A 20,199-nucleotide genomic window follows, 5' to 3' on the forward strand; every position below is an offset into this window, starting at 1 on the left:
ACAACAGAAGATCCGCATCTGGTATAGTAAACAAAAATAGCTGTTCCTGAAGTTAGTTTTAATCTTTCTTCCCCCACATCTGTTTTAATGTGCGTGTTTTTTATATATAAAAAAGGGAGGGCACACTTCTAAAATCTAAGCAGGTGTCATTCATTTAACAACAAAGCAATACTTTCTGTTAGATCAAGTTGCTCCCTACCTCTATATCCTTACATAAACAAAGTAATTCAGAGATTTCGACTCTACACACACCGTACAATTAAATCACACACACCCCTCCCAAAGAATCATAAGAACCGTAGTTTGTCAAAGGTGCTGGGAACTGTAGCTCTGTGAGGAGTAAACTATAATTCCCAGGATTCTTTTGCGGAGATGCTTTAATTGTCTGGTGTGCATGCAGCCTTTGTTATCAGTTTATTATTAAAACAGTTTCTAAGGCATTTGCACAACTTTGAAAACATAATACATGCAAAAGTTGGACAGCACATTGGAATGCATTAGGGAGGGCCAGGGGGAATTCAATGAGACAAAACTTATTTTTCCAGCTCTTCACACCAGGGTTTATGGTGCTTGCAAGGGATACTATAAATGTCTAGACGGGGTATTTTTAGCATTCACAGTCATTGTAGAAAAAGAAGAGTCTAGGAATAAAACATTAAAGCAAACTTTCACTACAATGGAAGAGGTTTTATCTTTTAGTGAGTAACAAAAGGTGCCTGGTGAATAGTATTTTGAGAAGAAGGGCTCTCTGCATAAATCAACCAGGCATCAACCTAACTAGAGTAGAATGGACGCATATCTACTGTCGGTCCTGTCCAGTTCATGTAAGGCAGATGTGGCTAACTTGCGGCCCTGCAAATGTTGTTGAGCTATAAATCCTACCATCCCTAACTGGCTTAGGTCACCCATATAGCAGCCATCCCTGATATTCAAGGATTACATTAAAGAAGGGGAGGACTGAACCCAAACACACTCAAAAAAGTTACACAACACAGTAAGAGTGGACTCTTTTTGTGCTTGAAAAGTTGCTTTGGGAGGAAGTGATTGGAGGATGTTAGAGCAGTGAGTAAAGGAGGCATGGGTTACACTTTTCAGCCTCAGAGCCACATTCCCTTCTGGGCAACCTTCTAAGAGCCAGGAGTGGGTAGGGCCAGAGGCAAAAACAGGAAGAGGAACTAATGTACATTTTGTTTTTATGGTACACCACACCTTTTCTGCACCCACCCTCCTCACTATCTTCCACTCCATTCAAGAGGCCTCACCACTTCTCACTCCCTTGGCACCTCTCTGCCTTCTGCTTCCTCCTGCAATGGCAGTGGGACTCAAGCAAGCATACACAGAGTGGCTGCTTCTCTGCCTGCTTGCCTCATTAAGGCCTTTCGCAACAGTGCTGTGCATCATATGCTGGGAGTCGGGGCAGGGCAGCCCAGAAGAGCAGTAGGCAAATGCTGTTATCACTTCTGGGATACCAGCTCCGAATTATGGTAACGGTGGGACAATTTAGGGGGCACCCCAGTACCTGTTTTTTCTCTGTTTGTTTCCTCACTCTGCCTAATGGTAAGCTTAGGTCATTTGCTTGATCTAGTCCAGCTTCACTTGGGGATGATTTCCACTGGGGAAGCTGTGAGCAGCAAAAGTATTAAAGGTCAATTGGGTTTATCTTATTCTGTTTATTTCAACAGAAGAATAATTCACTGCTGACATCTCTTAAGGCTCTGGAATGAAGAGTGCTTGATGAACTACACTCCTTTGCAATTCACTCTTCAGTTATGTTTGTATAATTGGACTTAAAACCTGACCCAGATGATTCAGTAGCTCACATTATTAGGTCCTGATCTTCAGGGAACTGAGCCTAATTGTACTCTATGGAAATTCCAGGGATAGCCAACTTGCTGTCTGCCAGCAGTGTCTGCCATCGTGGTAACAGCGTCCTTGCAACAACACAGGGTACCCACACATACCGGCAATGATGTCAGAGCAGAACAAGGGTTGCAGATGCCATGGGACATCCCAAACATCGGGCCACACAACAGCCAACCAACTAGGCTTGCCAACTGATCAGAGAAACAGACAGCTTGTACCTGTGCTTTTCACAGTGGAGAAAAGCTTGTTAATCTTTGTATACATTAAGTTAAAGGCACAGCCTGTGACCAGCTAAGATGGACCTGCCGCTCGGGCCCTAATTATGCTCTGCTACTCCTCATTCTCTCCCTGTTCCACCCCTTCTTTTTGGTTCCTGTCTGTTCCTTCAACTTCATCCCCATACTAAGGAATCTGCTTCTTCACCTTTCTACAGCTCACTTCCTCCCTTCTGGAGGCCCAAGATCTTAAGAGGAGAACAATCCCAGCAATCTTGGGCATTACAAGTTTAAACGGTCCTGTCTTTAGAAATATAACGATACAAAGCCCTGAGCTGATTGTTACAAAAAGCACACCTGTAGCTTTGTAAGATATTTTGTGGGTTCATTTATATAAAAAAATTGAGGAAAATAAACATTTATACATACATAGTCATACATGCATACATACTAACCCCAGTTCACTATTCCTGTTCTATACAGTCCCATTTGCTTATCAGCTGGACCAAGATGGCTCAAATATCCTGACTAAAGGAGAGCGACCTATTTCTGGTTTCTAAATCCACTGTACATTGGATATCATTGTTATTAATTTAATTTGTATACTGCCCTTCAGCCAAAGATCTCAGGGCAGTTCACAGCACAAAAATACAGAATAAAACCACAAGATACATAATATAAACAAGAAAAAGAACAAAGCAAACTAATAACCCCCCTTTCACAAACACATTTAAAAGGACATAGACTGTTAGTCATCATTTTAAGAACGTCATTTCCCTTGAGCACCTGTTGCTATCTGTCTTTTAACAGTGCAATTCTAGTCCTACTCAGAAGTAAATACTGTTGTGCTCAGTGGAACTTTCAGGTGTTTGTGGAACTGTGGGCGCAAAGTGTACCTGACAATTTAACTCAGGGGGGAAATGGTTTCCTGTAATTGTCTTGTTTATTTAAAAACACACATGCACAATTAAAGTAACTCCTGAGTTTTCACTCTTCTGGCACACTTTTATAAGCACACTAAACAAAGCTGGGCATTTTATCCGCTATCTGCTATGGGTGGTTGCATATAATCCTATAATTTCCAGTGAAATAATTAGAGGTTTAATTTTCCATTTCTTTCCACTGTGAGATGGTGTGTGGCTCTAAATGCTAACTCATGTCTGCATGGGTACACAGTTGGCATATGCATTGCTGTGAAGCCAATACTTGTTTTTTTAAAAAAACAAAACAAAACCTCAAAACAATTCCAAGCAATATTTAAAATCTACTGAATAATTTATCTTTTCTACTAAGTTTTAGTTTCCTAAAGAGTTCTTAATGGAAATGCCTCTTATTCAATAATATATTTTACTGCTTGATTCAGAAATCTTTCAGTCCGAGGTTTAGAAACCATCCCAGTATATCCTATAGCACATGGGAGAATCCTCCAGATTCCAGAACAAGATTGCTTCCAGATGAGCTGTTTCTTGAGCATTCATTATGATTTGTTTCCACAAAGTTTGTGGGGAGGTTAGACAATGTTGTGCTAAGTGATTGTTATCTTGCACTTTCCAATGCATTTCCCCATCACTTTTCTGATCGCAAAATGTCTGCTTGCAAGGTGGGGGTAGTGGGTTTGTTGCATAGCAGCACCAATTCAGTTTGAGTTTTACAACCTGAATTTACCAGCATGTGATTGAATCCCACCTGAAAAAAGGAACAGCCTGGAAGCTCCCTGAGAGATGGTGGAGGGTCACTCACCAAACCTAGTGGAGCTTCAGCAATAGTCTTCTGGAGACATCAGGTAGAAGGCAGAGGCAGCAAGGACTTCAGGGCCTCTTGGACACAATAGCAGAGCCAATGTGGTGCTCCCACTGCTGCAACCATACACAGCTTTAACCTCATTGCTGCATCTCCCCTTTCTGGAAGCAATAGCAATACCATTGCAGGAAGGCCATTGCTTTAGCTCTGCTCCACCAACTGAGTCACTTCTGCTCACATCATTGAATAATCAGAGAAATGACTAACTCACATTAAGAAAATGCAAACCACCAAATGGAAAAGGTCTTCCAGAGATACCTGAGAGTCAAAGGTGAAGATGCCTGTTGAATCTCTGCAGGAAGAGAGTTCCCCAGAATGGGAGCAGCACCACTAAATACCTGTCTTCTAGTTCAGGCCAGCTGGACCTCTGCAACACAGGAGGATACCGAACAGTGCTCCTCTGGATGTTCTCAGGAACTGGGCTGAGATATAAGGCCTCCGGCAGTCCTTATATCCTAGGCCCAGTTTTTTCAGGACTTTGCATATGAATACAAGAACTTTGTAGAAAGTAAAAAGGAAACCCAGGACGGATTGTTGGAAATGCCAGCAGCTAGGTAGGAGGAAAGCAAACATTTGAACAGACCTTACCCAAGCTCATTTATCCTGAAGCAATCCTCTATGTTGTTAACATTATACCGCTGTTATAAAGAGGCGCCAACAATGGTCATTATCCTCCAATAATAACATTTTTTATCAGTATGCTGCAATGGCTTTCTACAAAGTAGGGCCACTCACCCCCTCTAAAATTTGACAAAAGGTGTACTGTCAAGATAAATGTTTGAAAAGGTTAGTGATGTAAACTTCCTGCTGTAATCCTTCTGAGATTGTCAGTAGTGTGTGTGTGTGTGTGTGTGTGTGTGTACGCACTCACGCACGCGCAACATGTTGTTTACTATTAGGCTTGTTTGATCTATTTGTTCAGACTGGAAAGCTGTTCCTTGGCATCCCGCTGTGTTTTGTAAACAGCCCCAGCAACAAACAAGGTTTTAAATGAAATCTGTGTGTAATCAGAAGACTCCTATGCATCTTATCAGTTCTCCTCAAATATCCAGGTAGCTTCCTGATCAACTCGTACATTTATCAACTTTAAAATTAGATATTCCATCAGTTCCTTTCAGGTTCTTTTGTCATAAGGCTGACAGATTACTACAGCCTGACTTTGCACATGAGAAGAACTATTATTTGTTCTGAGGAGGGGACAGGGGATAGGGGAGAAACACACTTTTCCAAACAAAAGGCAGACTGAAACACAGCCATCCTTTGAAATTCACACTTCTCTGAATTTTGCAATGCAGTTCCCCAGCCGAGTAATGTGTGCAAAAATTCATGTATTGGCTAAAGTAACATACCAAAAAAGCATATTAAGGCAAACTGCTTTGCAAAAAAAAGTTAATTAAATGTCTCTAATTGTTCAACCTAGTAATGAAATAATGTTTTCAGGTGACTGAATCACACCGGAAAATAGTGACCCTCTGAAAGTGCCCTTAGCTCACATGGGAGTAAGTGAAGTCTTTGTGCCCCTCTTTAGAAATATGCTTGCTGACCAGGTTCAAAAGACATACTAGTTGGGGCAGTGGTGTTGCTGACATTTTCAAATTCTATACATTCATTCATTCAACTGAACTGGCCACTAAGATGCTTTAGATTAGGCACTAGTAAAGCTAAAGGGGACCCCTGACCATTAGGTCCAGTCGTGACCGACTCTGGGGTTGCGGCACTCTTCTCGCTTTACTGGCCGAGGGAGCCAGCGTACAGCTTCCGGGTCATGTGGCCAGCATGACTAAGCCGCTTCTGGCGAACCAGAGCAGCGCACGGAAACGCCATTTACCTTCCTGTTGGAGCAGTACGTATTTATGTACTTGCACTTTGACGTGCTTTCAAACTGCTAGGTTGGCAGGAAGATTAGGCACTAGAGCCCTTTTATTACAACACTCGGTATAGAAGCCTTTCTTTTGAGATATTTGCAGGATTGCAATGAAACATGCAGCTTACGTAGTAAACTCCTGAACACATGCCAAGCCAGCAGCTTTACTTTAACTGAGGTTAAGTCTTAGGTAATTTACTATGTTGCCTTCCTACACAGAAGAAAGGCAACATTTTTTGTTGACAATATTTCCCAAGAATACACTGGCTTTGGGCTTCTCTCACTTCCTTGACAGTCAGAGGTATACATTTGCTGGATGCAACTTGATTTAGGAAAAGAGCACCCTCTATCTGTAGCACTTTCTGCAGTCCAATCAACCTGCAACATACTCAGGAAAACACAACCTTTGCTACAGCTCATAACGTACAAACCAAGAATTCCAGAAGAAAATCACAGATTGGGAGAGCCCAGTCAGAAAATAAATAAAAGGGCTCAGATAAGGTGGTCTCGGCTTGCTTTTAAGAGTTGATCATACTGGCAGCAGAGCCCTCCTTGTATGATACATTCTTCATTTCCCTACAAACCTGCTGCAAAACTGACATTTGTCAGCCAGCAATGTTTGCAATGAAAATGTATTTATAAGCTTTCCAAGTCCATTATAGGCCAAGCATATCTGATTTAAGATTCGCTAATCTTGTTCAGAACAGCAAAAACTCATTTTCTGCACAGGAAGTTGCTGCACAGTAGCAAAGTCTGCAGGGAAGGTCGGTATTTAAATTGATGAGGTAGGTTATGAATTAAATGCTGAGGTTCCGATGCTCTTAGGCGTTCACGTGGCGGCTTGTGGGAGTGTGGATTGTGTATGGATTGGCACCTCCAGGTGGAGCTGCTGCCAAATTACAGGGTGGTCGTGGGTCCTTTCACAGGTTGTCAGGATGATCACATCAGGGATGGATGGATCTGCCCCTTTTGGTTTCTTTCCATTTCTCATTTTCCAAATATTAAATTCAGTTTGCCACATTTCTGAATCAGGTTGCAACTGGCTCTGTCATGCAATCCGAGTTGGTTGCAAGCATTGCATTATGCAACATTTTTTGATCCTTATACCAACGTGTCATGCTAAATTTTAAATGGTGGGAAATAACTGTATGCCAGAATAGTGTCCCAAGTTTCAGCAATGCAAAATTTCTACAATTTCCCAAGTTAATGGGTTTGCAAATGGACTTTTTTCTGGAAATAATTAAAACAGAAATGAATGCTAGCCTTTCACTAGATTCCACTAGATTTCCGGAAGTGGCTTTTACAAGGTGTAAGACTTTCACATAAAACACAGACATGCTCAGGTAAAGAGAGAGCAGGAAAACAGAATAAAGTGCTGTCTGGATGCAGCCTAAGTACAAATTATCATGAATGAGTACAGCCACAAGGCAGCAGAAGTTTAGGATCAGAGTTTCCTTCTCCTAGATGGGCTACCTTCCCCGTCATGGTACATAATGACTGCATAGTGTGTGAATTTGGGGAATGCATGCTAGAGCATATTGCTGGTTCCAGTTTTTTGCGCATTCTTGAGCAAAATACTCTTAAGAGCCAGCTCCCTGAGTTTGCCCCTTTTCCTTCCTACTATTGCCATGCCCTCTTTGCTTGCCTCCCATTCTGGGTCCATTCAGCACCAGCACATGGAGCTAGAGGACAAGGCATGCAAAACCTACTACAGTGGTACCTCGGGTTACATACACTTCAGGTTACAGACTCCGCTAACCCAGAATTAGTACCTCTGGTTAAGAACTTTGCTTCAGGATGAGAACAGAAATCGTGCTCCGGTGGCAGCAGGAGGCCCCATTAGCTAAAGTGGTGCTTCAGGTTAAGAACTGTTTCAGGTTAAGAAGGGACCTCCAGAACGAATTAAGTACTTAACCCGAGGTACCACGTACTCCTTCTCCTTACTGCCTTTTCGTAGAGGGCAGGTAAACAAGAAGCAATAGCAAGGAGGATGAGGGGCAGAGGAGGCCCTGGAAATGAGGAGTACAGACCACAGCAGATGCCCAGCAACACGAACTCTGGCACCAGTCCCACTATGAATGTGGAATTGCATAACTCTTACTACTACCAGGAGCTATGCTGCTGCTTAGCACTGTACTTAGCCTCCTCCAGGGTTACACTGGGGGCAAGATCATAGGATGCATCATCTTTTGTGAGCCTCAAGAAACTGGGGGTGAGCAATCTCTTTGTACCTTCAGTTCAACAGCTTGCTTGTGGAGAAAGGCGACAACGCCAAGAGAGTTGTGGCTGCCTGCTTTTCCGCTGTTGCAAAGTCACCGCTGGCCGCGTCGTCCTCTTCTTTTCCCCTGCTGACTCCCAGTGCCTTAGAGCAGGTGAGAACACCAGAATCAATCTGTAATTATAAGAAAATTTACACTTTCCCCAGGAGTTAATATACTTTATTCTAGGCAGTTTTATGGGAGGCAGCAAAGCTTATCCTGAAGCTGATGGTCATAACAATGAAATAATAGTATAATTTTTCCTGCTCGAAATATGGCTTTTAAGAAAATTACATTAAGAGAAAGAGCTGCTCTAGGACCTCATAAGGAAGGTACTTAAAGAGCCATTATCTGCGGAATTCTGGGGAAGTGTCAGGTTCATTTACTATTTGAACTGTATAAAATTCCAAAATATCTTTCTTTTGAGCTATTGCCCACCCTCTTCCACATGGGGTTAGTGAAACATTATTTCATTTTCACTGTTCTTAGGAGACATATTTTGTTTGGGAGATGGCAGCTTCAGAACACAGACTGCTATAGGCTCATTCGGGCAGAGTGCCTTGGCATCGCTGGAGTTAAAGCACTTTCCATAAATGCATCCTGGCATCTACATAAATAAACACATTAGTTTTCCAAAGGCTTCTGTTTTCATCACAAAGGGAAAACTTCACATTCAAATGAATATATATATATATATGCACTATTATAAGCATAATTGGAGCGCACAGTGCAATTAGAAATTGGAAATTTTGCTCCCATAGCTGTGTGCCCAACTAAGCAACCAATTTTACATGGGAAATACCAGCATGATGAGTCTTTAAAAAATAATAATAATAGTTAATAATGAGGTAAACCAAGAGGTTCAGGACTTGAAATTCAAAATGACTGAAAATCAGCTAGGCGGTGTATATTGCACTTCAATTTCCATGGCCTTATCAGGACAGGGAGGGAAGCTCTAGACACACGGACACACCAGATTAATCACTGTCCCAAGGGAATTTCTATTCCCACCTATAGCATTTTCATAAAATGTGTACCATATTAAGCTCATCCATTTCGCCAAGGTGCTGAGTAAGTAGAACAGGGTGCTGTGGTTGCTTAGCAACATGCTTTTCCTTCTTCCTTAACATAGGGGGGGGTGTCTGAGGTGGGGCTGCTTATTTGAAACTGACATTAGCAACTCTGAGAGCACCCAGCATCTGGTTGCTTGGGATCCCTTGAAGAACTAGTGCTGTATTGGCAAGCATCTTCTACAAATACATATTGATCTCTTCTTCAGCTGGCCTCTTTTGAGTGAGCAAAATATACCTATATTGTCCATGCTATTTGTCTCTTGCACGGAAGCAAGCACCGCCCTATCTCTGAAATATGTTGCCTCAATTCACTGATTAAGTTACCAGCACCAGCAAAGTCAATCAGGTCCTTTCATTGTCTTCCACAGGGCAAATTTCATACCTCTACAGGTATTTGCTGATGAGAGGTGGAAGTGCTTGTGTGAAAGCTGTTTTCTGTGTTGGAGTGAATTTTCAGTTTGAATTTCACACAAGTAGCTTTATGCTTGAAAACTGGGCAAGGTGTTGAAGACTTTACTATGTCAAAGACAACTGTGTGATTCAGTTGGGTTATTGGATTTTGGTCTAGCAAATGATCACAAACGTCTTTACAATATTGATATTTGTCTAACTGCAAGGTGCTAGATGCTGAGACATGGACACCATCTGCACTAGACATCAAAAGCAGCATCATATCACTTTAAATAGTTGCGGCTTCCTCCAAAGAATCCTGGGAACTGTAGTTTATTAAGGATGCTGGGAGTTCTCAGAAGAACCCCAATTCCCTCACAGAACTACAGTTCCTAGAGTGGATGAATTTCTCTTCCCAGAGAACTCTGGAAATTATAGTTCTTTATGATAGTCTACCACCTTGCCCTAGATGGTTTTGGCCCAAGCTACTTGAAGAAGCTACTTGAAGGCCCAAGGTACTTGAAGGTGTGCTGTCATGTCAACCTGCCCATTCCACGAAATCAACATCAGACGTTTGGCTTAGGTGTCCACCTGTTAAGATTGCTGACCACCTGTATTAAAGTCTTCTCCGCTGTGGCACCTCTCTTGTGGAACTCTGTCCCTTTCAGACGGTGACAGGCCTCATCTCTTGCAATGTTTAAGAGGGCATGGAAGACCCAGCTCTTCTCAGTGGCTTTTAGTGGGTAACTGGAGTAACTGGGTATCTGGAGAAACTGATTTTGTGTGGCTCTGGGTTTTAATGTTGCTTTGCTGTTTTATTCATTTGATTAATTTATGGAATAAAAGTTTCCTCTCCATCTGTCTTTTATGTATCATAATGCTTATTTAAAAAATTAAACACAGTGTAAGCTGCTTTGTAAAGAATATTTCTGAAAAAGTAGGCATAAGTTTATTAAATAAATAAACAAACAGTGGGAGAAGGCTTTTTGTCCTGTTTGTTGGCTACTGCGGGCATCAAATGCTGTATTATGTAGGCTTTTGGACTGACCCCCACGGGGCTCTTTTTACAATGTTTGGGATGTTTCAACATAAAGAAAGTTACCTTGATTCAGAGAACTGGGATTCATGACCTTCCTATTGATTTTATGGTTCTAATGTAAGCCATCTATCTTTGAGAAAGTAACATCTTATTTCATTAAGGGAAGGTATAACTGCATCATCTTTTAAGACAAGCCTTCTGGTTACGACTCATACTTAGTTTCATCTGTGTTTGCATTCAAAGCAGTAAAATCTGAAACAAAAACACAGAGGAAAAATGCTCTGGAAAACTTTTTTTTTTTTTAACACCTTTAAATCTGACTTCATCATCTGAGACAGCAGTAAACACATTTTTTATGGAAGGTTTCGAAGGCTATGAAAGAGAAGGACATAAAGTGCCCTAATAGATTTTGAGCAGAAATCCAACCTTTATTGGGGAACTTTAGTGTCCTCAATAACGACTTGTCATTTGTCTCATTAAGCTTGCCTAGAGATTTGTTTTGCCGGACAACATCTGCGGCCTTCTGGTTCATGGAAAATGGAAAAAAGTTACATGACTTGTCATGGCAATGCAGTTGAGTGAATCAGTAATATTCTAAACTGCATTTCACAGGCCAGTGGCCTACAGCAGGCAGAAGTGACATGGCATCAACAGGCACACATGAGAATAGAGAGGCCTCCCTGCCACCCCCAGTGTCCTCTCCCCACCACACCCTCCAGATGAACTTCAAAGTGAAAGCAGTATTTAGCTGTAGCCCGTGGAACAGGCTGCAGTGTGTGCTTCATTGTGAGGGGTGTGTAGTGCCTGCAACAGTTTCTCTGGTTTTCCTATGTGCGCACAGGGCCCAAAAGATTTGTGAACCTTGTCCGACAGAAGTCACTTCCAAAATGGAAGTGTGCCACATCACCTATGCTCTGCATAGTGCCTAGAGCATGGCAGTGTTCCACAGCAGTCCCTTTCACAAAGCCTGAATGCATATCAGAGTTAAGGCAAGACAACTTCTTGAGGAACCGAAAGAGCAAAGACGTCCTTATTGCAAATTTAGTACTCCATTTAGGTGGAGAATATTGAAGTATAATGCAGTGCACAAGACATAATGTGCCATATGGTATAGTGCAGCCTTGAAGAATTCCCATATGCTCACCCTCCTCGTCCTAACAAAGGCATCCCATGTGTTTGCAATAAGCTGGAATTAACTTTTTAAGTTCCTCCCATCCTCTTTTTCTTTTCTTTTTAAAGAAGCCTCAGAAATCAAAATAAGATGAGAGAGAAAATGAATACAATAATGGATGAACTTTAAAGAAATAAATTTCAAGTCGTTTGAATCTATAATTTCACACCAGGATAGGTTTGTTGTATCTGATTCTTTAAAAGGAGGAAAAAGCCCATCTTCACTTAAATGCACAAACTATTCTATGGTTGGTTAAAAGCCATTTTTGCAGTCGCAGATGGTGTCAGCTGTGATAAGACCTCCTGCAACAGAGATCAATAAAGCTTACTTTAATAGCACTTTTTTTCTTACCCGAGAACCTCCAAAATTATTTTGCGCCACAATGATCGCTATTGGGTGGGAAATAAAAGGAAGCTGAAATCTATCAAAGTTTTCTTAGCAAGGAGGATTAGTTCAGAACGACACAGCATGATAGCTAAAGTTCTCTATCAGCACAAAACTGGTGTGCAGGGAAAGACTGTGATAGTGTTGTGGGGTTTTTTGTTTTTTCATTTCAGGGGCAAGAGACCTTGATTCTTTTAATGAAGAAACAAAGGAACAAAAAAATAGATACACACTGTTTTCAAGAGCCCATGGGCATTCAGTTCAGAAGGAACCAGTAATTTAACAAAAGTTTTCTCCTTGGGAGCCTTACAGCTGAATAGTAAGGCTAGAAATGCATCCTGCTTTTTTTCAAATAAAAAGAGCAATGTTTTAAAGGGTATGAGTCTAAAGGTACATACTAAAGGTATGAGTGCTAATTTTGACTTAGGTGAGCCAGGAACTATAGTACACACTCATTGTGAGGACATGCAAAGAAGCCAGAACCAAAGGACAAGCCAGGAAGCAAGTGTAAGGAGTAAGCCACAAGTCAGGGTCAAAGAATAACCAATGAAGTGGCCTGAGACAGTGGCTTCACCCTGCCTAATGGCTGGGACGGCTCTGTGCCTACCCACCAGCTCTGACCTGCAGAACTGCATTTTTGTATGGCCACAGCAAACATGGAATAATATAAAATGCCATGGTTAGAAGCAGATGTTTCAGAACAGAGTATTAGTTTCACAAAGTGATCAAATCTCTGTAATACTATCCCAGGCTGTTTTTCCAGCAGCACAGGGGAAGTTCTAAATCACCTGTTGTATGTACAGTGCAAATGTGTATAAGAGCTCCAATTCTGAAAATGGGAGTTTAGTGAGGATGCTAAGAATTCCCAGCAACCCCAAGTTGTCTTCGCAGAACTACAGTTCCCAGGTTTCCCAGAGCAGAGGAAGTAATTGTTAAAGCAATTTGCCAAGTGCAGCTATGGCAGCTGTATAGCAAATGTGAAGGGGGAAATAACATTTGTTTTCATTTTTTAAGTCATAGTTCTCTTTCGTAAAGATCTGTGATTGGCCACAATCCAGTGATAACACTTTCTGAGCAAGCACTTGCACAAGAGATGCTTCTTCATACACACCTCCCATTCATTTCAATGGGACCTTCATGAGAGAAGGTCCTGGTGAAATGTGTCCTTTAATTATTTTTGCATTTTGTAAGCAGATGGTCCGGCTCAAGACACATGCTTCCCTCTAAGGAAATCTTCTGAACTTTCCATTATTTCCACTAGCATACAGTACAAATTAAAACCCTAAAAGCCAAAAGCATCGGACAGAAGAGACGTTGTCTAGGAGATTCTGAACATATTAAATGCCACTTATAAAAAGCAAAGCTATGTTCAAATGTCTATTTACCTCCTGCTGTTTAACCATATTAAAGATTAAAGGCAATCATTTTGCAACCTGAAAACTTCATAGTACCATCTTGAGAAGAGCGTGTCAGCATTCTAGATACGGTAGCTACAAAATCCTTGTTGCTGTGGATTGCTAACGGCTCCCTTACCACTCCATTCCCAACGGCCAAGGGCGTCCGACAAGGTTGTCTCTTGGCCCCTTTACTGTTTAATCTCTATCTTCATGATGCAATTTCCCCTTTGAAGCTAGCAACTAAGTATCCTCCTCACTTAGCAGGCCACCCCGTTGCTTCCCTTTTCTATGCAGATGATGCCGTCATCTTATCCAGAACAGCAGCGGACCTAGCAAATGCAGTTAATGCATTTATCGCCTATTGTAAGGCGGAAGCTCTTAATATTAATTATAAAAAATCGAAAGTCCTCCACTTCACTCGTTCCCGCAAACTCAAGCTGGAGCCCTAAACTGAGTGATTGCCATTGTAACACAGTGAAACAGAAAGACTTCTAGACAGATATGGGGAGCCATTTTCAATCTGAAGACCACGTTCCCTTGAGGACAACTTTCCTGCAACCACCAGTGGAGGGTGGGGGCCAGAGGTGAGAGAGAGAGGAGCAACGGATATGATTTTTTTTACATTCCACCCATGCAAAAGTTAGAGGTTTACACACACACACACACACACACACACACTGTTCAGCACCCTCCATCAAGGCAAGCAAGACTCACATTCACAACTCAAGGATATAATGCCAGCCAGGCCAGAGTTCTTAAGGAGGGTGCTAAGGAGGGCTGGTCTGGGGAAAGAAAGTGAGACTAGGGAAGTGGGACGTGGCCTGGGAAAAGTACCAAGGACTGGATAGAAATTCCTAGAGGGGCGCATCTGGCCACACCCACACCCCACCCCAGGTTTCCCACTCTCTGCTTTAGCTCGGGGTCTTTGCTTTGGCTCTGCATCCTTTTGACTAAAATTGAGTCTCTCTGCCTTAAAATGCCTAAGTCTTTGGGGAACTTTAGAATGATGAAGAGGGAATATCTTTAGAGCTTTTGTGTGTTTCAGAGCTTGCATTTACATGCATTCAATAACCTTTGGAATACACTTAGCGGCTGAGAAAGATACAGTGAAACTGGGGACATATTCATTCTGGTAATTGAGAAAGCTTATTCCAATGGAAGTGAATAAATGCATAGCACTCTTTGCCATTTATTGCAATATTCCTCCAAATGTTTCTTCTTAAAATATGTGCATAGACCATGGGTTATCTCTTTCTGATAAAAATCCTTTAGATTGTTCTATGAAGAATTTAAAAACTTTTTTTATCATTTCAATATTCCACCTAATTAAAGGACCTCTTCTGTTCAAAACCTTTTTTTTTAAGGGAGAAGGTTGCATTTTATTTTAATATATACTGAACTGGTAAATACAAATTACAATCTGTCAGGGCAATATGAACAGGCTCACAGAATATATTTGCTTTTGTAGTCATCTTAGCTATAAACTTTGCCTAAAGGTGAAAAGCTGTGCTTTTCAGACTAAGCTTTCACTTTGGAATATGTATTGAACCACATTTCACCCAGTCTCTGTTGGGTTTTTTCTTTTAAAAAAATCCATTCAAAATTTTCTAGATACAGTGGTACCTCGGTTTACGAACTTAATCCGTTCTGGAAGTCCGTTCTTAAACCGGGGCCTCTGAGGGAATATTGAATAAAAATGTTTCCATCCACCCTTTCTAAATCTTAGCTTTCCTGTTAAGCCTGTACTGCTGTCTACCACATGATCCACAAGTATGTGGGGTCACGGATGGCAATTTCTAGACCGTAACATTATCATACAGAAATTAAATCAGAATACCCCATAGAAGTAGAAAAGGGGAGGGAAGGCATTTTAAATATGAAAAAGCTTGTCTAGGCCACATTTTATGATTTATTAGCATTAAAGGAAGCTTGGCAGAAATGTTTGACACAGCATATCAGGCCAATTTTTGCCGCCTCCTCAAACATCCATCTTTAGGACAATTAATTGCAAATTTGCTGTGCTGATAGATGTACACATCATAGTTGCCAGATGTTTTTAGGCTCCATGTAATTGTTGTGTCCCCTTACACCCCTTAGCTCATCTCGCAGCAATTGTTCTACATGTATTGCCAGTCACCCTCTATGGTCATTTGCACAAATGACACTGCAATCTTTGCATTTCTCATGTCTGCAATTTAAATTCTAAAAGCTGCCTTGCACATTCAACTGGGTCTTTTAAGCTTCTCTACAACACTAACAACATCTGTAAAGTAACAGATTTCAATTTAACATATTACTGCTATCACCTATGAAATGCTCGATGCAGTCAGTTTCACCATGTTCAGGAAACTATCTGCTGATGTGCATGGCCAGGTCACTAAGTGGATGCTACTTTACATTCTTCTACACCAAATAATCCAGGTGTTTTTATTTTATTCACAGAAAAGACCAGTAAGTTACAGAAGTGTTTTATTTTTTATTTCTTATTGATTGAGAGGTTTAAACCATCCTTTCCATTTCATTAGAAATCTCCAAGGTGGATAACATCAATAAGAATCAAACCAGTAAGCATCATTAGGTGTGGCTGGTACAATTAATTATGAGGTACAGGATGAAATATCATGTACTATTCTGAACCTATGCGCTGCTACCAGAAATAATGCTTTTGATTCAGCCAAATGATTTATGTTGTACTAACCCAGAACAATAAATCATTCAAAATGGCTCAAACTGTTGCTTAAGTTAGGAGTAAGGAACCTGTGAATCTAGGTTGTTGTTTTTTTACTCCAGCTCCCATCAGTCGCAATTAGCATGGCCAATGCATGGATGATGGGAGTTGTAGTCCAGCAACATTTGGAGAGCCACAGTTTCCCTTCCCAAGGTTTAAAGTATAGTTCTATGCCAGGATAGCCAGCTTTTCAACATTGTAGAACCTGTAACTTTAACTGCTGGCTATAACAGGGATTCTAGCAAAGTGCTATAGAGTTTGAAAAGTCAGACTTGCTAAAATTCTGTTTACCTATGAAACAATAGACTACATTTTCTTTCTCATAGTTAAATAGGTATATCCTGTGGTAGTGCCCCATCAATCTTAAACTAATGTAAAATTAATGCAAATCGAATTCAGAATGTGAAAACAAAAAATACACGAAAAATTCAGATTTTGCATTAACACAATTTTACAACGTGACATCTGAATTTTTAGGGCTCAAAACTAGAGCCATATTTAGAACTGGCAAACAATTTTTCATTATTCAGATATTTCTGGACATAATTGAGTGCCAAAGCCCAGTGATTATATTTTTTTAATTAATGATGGAAGTCCTTGTTTGCAGAAAGGTCTAAAGAAAATGGGTGAGAAATTCTGGTTCTAATTATTAGCACTAACCCCCACGTTTGATACTGAAACTGCAGTATGGCCTTTGAAGAAAAACTGGGTGTCTCTTTTGATAAGGAACCTTGCATATTTTTCACCAGAATACAGTAGCTTGAATCCAAAGCTAGTTAACATAAGGAGATGGCCAATCTGAGACACTAGCTTCATGCGTGCCTTCTTTTTAATAAATAGCTTTACAAACGAAAGAGTTGAGCAATATACCAAAAGATAACTCTGCTTTTGATTCAGACATTACGCTGCAGGTTCATTATATTAATGCATTAATGCATTCACTCACAGGTTTGGGGATGGAATGTACAGAGTGAAATGAGCATAGATTATTATTATTATTATTATTATTATTATTATTATTTGCACTCACTTTTCTTCAGAACCTTTGAACAAAATGGAAGTGAGGAGCCTTCAATGTCAATAAACATGCACTCCCTGTGCTATGAGCTCCATGTCAGTACCCTGGAATCCTTGATGTTTATTTGTCAAACAATCAAACATTGGTTTGAGATTCACATATGTTTAAAAATATTCAAACGTAATTACTCAGAAAACTGTTTAGGAGGAAGTTGGGTTCTCTCCAAAGCTCCAGGGATTGCATCCTGGTTCATACTCTATAGTCAGGTTAAAAAGCATTGATGTCTTGCTAACAAAAATATCAATGACCACCAGATGTTTGGAAGTCAATCCTTGACACTCTAGAAAGGTTCTATGACAGGGAAGGATTTCTGGGAGAAATCTTCACTATTCAACAGCAGCAGCAACAAAAGGATATAGAGACAGACACAGAGATCAAGGTATCATCAAGGTTACTCCTTGCAACTGACAAGAAATATCTCATTAAACAGAAGAAAGAGTTCCCAGGAGCAACAGGCAACCCCAGGGAGGAAAAGACGAAAAAAGGAAGACAATGCAATGCTTTCCTCAAATGTCAAAGCTCTTCTGAAAAAGAAGATAGAACTGAAGCAGCTGGGACTATTTCAACAAACTTTGAAACCAACCTTCAAGATGAATTAGCCTCAACTAGGAATTATAGTGGCATGTTTGCTTAGGGAGCTTTAATATTTTTTAGCATAGCTAACATGGTGCTCTTCAGACATTGCTGAATTATTATTTCCATTGGCCTCAGCCAACGTGGCCAGGTACGATGGGAGTTGTAGTCCAACAATATATGGAGGCTACTGTATGGGCTACTGCTGGTGTCCAGAAACTTAGAGCAGGTGATATGGGTCGTATGGCTTTGCTCTGTTGGAGAGCACGTCTTCTTTTTTCAGCTGACACCTCCGAACTTCACTGATCCTACATCATTAGTTTTGAATTAATTTATTAAAACAGTTTGGTAGATCTAAGTTTTTAGGAATACAATCAATGAATTTGTTAGAGTTATTTTAACAGGATTTTTCCATTTACATATACACACACGACCCTAATTCAACTAAACTGGAGGGCTTTTTCTTCTTAAGATGTCCACAATTAAATGTAGTGCAATTAAATGTAGAAGATTCTCTTTCCATTGACGGTTCAAGAATTAAAACAAGAGTTCTGAAGATGAAGAAGAGGCCTCCATTGGTGTTACGCTTTTTTATCCTCAATTACACTTGCTGAAAATGAGTAATGCACCTAAAAGATGCCAGCTGGGGGGTAACTGATTTATTAGATGGTTGATATCTTGATAACCGATCTGCATTCCAGTGATGACTTCCATTAAATATTAAAAGGGCCTTCAACATACCTTTTCAAAATAGCCCAGTAATTGCTCAACTAGACACTATTTTCATCTCTTATTCTTCCCAGGTGAAGCAAAAGAGCTGTAATTGATATTGAACAACCAGCGTCCTAAAGATGGTTTAAATAAGAAGGTTCTGGGTAGAACATATTGATTCTCTGGCATTCCAAAAATAGATGGGGGTGAAGGTTATCTATAGAAATAAAGCACTTATTACTCTACCGGTGTGATGGCCAACTTCTAGACCAAGTCCACTAAACTTTTGTGGGCCAAGCTACTTGAAGGCCAGAGCTCAGAAAGAGGAAGAGGGACAGAGAAAGGGAGACATCTCAGGCCTGACATCACTGCCATATACAAACACCAATGCCATATATGAGTTCCATGTATGTTTCAACCCACTCTGGGAATGAATGTAATGAAGAGTAAGTCAAAAGTGACTCAAATAAACAAATGTAGGAAAATTCCCATGTATCCCATGTAAACTATTCCATTGGAAAAATACTGGCATGTATTTTGTGGTGCAATAGACCTGTGCATTCACCACATACATGCATTTTTTTCTGCAACAAAATCATATGATGTTGCCATGTTTCTGAAGTAACTTCACTCTCCATAGAGTTACACATGGAGGTGTGAAACGGGCTCACTAAAGCCCAGAAAAAATAAAACTCCTACTTATTGTTGCACGCTTAGTAGACTATTCAGAAAGCTTCAAACAAAAGCTTTGCAAACTCCTGCAAGTTCAGGCCAGTTACTTAAGTTATTTTTCGGCATGTAAAACTCACCATGAATTTTTAGATTATTTTCACATCAGTGTGGTCGTTGCTGTTGCTGTTATAACTATTTAATTGGAATGTGAGCAACTACAATGAGATATTTTGAGTGTCGAGGTAAGCATGGAAAACAGAAGCTCGCTTTGATGTGGTAAGTGGCCTTCAGGTGATCTGCTTCACATTCTGAAAACACATGTGATGTTGTTGAAGGAACATGATAGCTAGTCCCATCCTCCATGACTGATACAACCACCTGCTATACCCCCTTCATTCAGCAGCTGTGTGAAGGGGTCATACACATGTGCTAAGCTCCTTCACACAAAGAGGAATCCTGATTCACTCAGGATTCCCCCATATCTGGTGCAGAACTCAAGTATACTTCATACAAGTACACAGTGTCAACTCGAACACATCTGTCTATGTGTTTGTTGACAATCTCTAAGGATTCTAATAGGTTAGTGAGACAGGACTCACCCTTGCATAAACCATGTTAGTTCTGCTTCAGTAAGTCTTGTTCTTGCAAAGCAGCAGCATCCACTCCGAAGTCAGACAGCCACTCCAAGATGCCATGATTAATTGTATCAAAAGTCACTGGGAGACCAAGGAGAATCAACAGGTGCCTTATCATACAAGTTCATCATACAGGGTGACCAAGACAGTTTCGGTGCCAAAACCCGATTAATAGATCTAGAAAATCAATTTCATCTATTTCAGAGTGATTGGACCTGTTTGGGAATCATGCCCTGGAAGGGAACATTTGTGACTGGTCTATAATTATCCAGATCCAGAGAAGGGTCTTATTAGCACCTTTTTCACATGGATTGGGACTGCCCCCTCATACAAGGAGATATTAATCAT

General features: G+C 40.7%; 1 long non-coding RNA gene across 1 annotated transcript in view; it reads right to left on the reverse strand.

Moving 5' to 3' along the window:
- LOC309367596 overlaps positions 1-20,199 on the reverse strand; it is an 83,094-nt gene that overhangs the window by 54,992 nt on the left and 7,903 nt on the right. The window contains exon 2 of the long non-coding RNA XR_014167247.1: positions 7,974-8,134. This is a non-coding gene — a long non-coding RNA (uncharacterized lncRNA). The remainder of the gene's footprint in view (positions 1-7,973; positions 8,135-20,199) is intronic.

This window comes from Podarcis melisellensis, assembly GCF_964234715.1.
Source record: "Podarcis melisellensis genome assembly, chromosome: 3".
NCBI lineage: Eukaryota > Metazoa > Chordata > Lepidosauria > Squamata > Lacertidae > Podarcis > Podarcis melisellensis.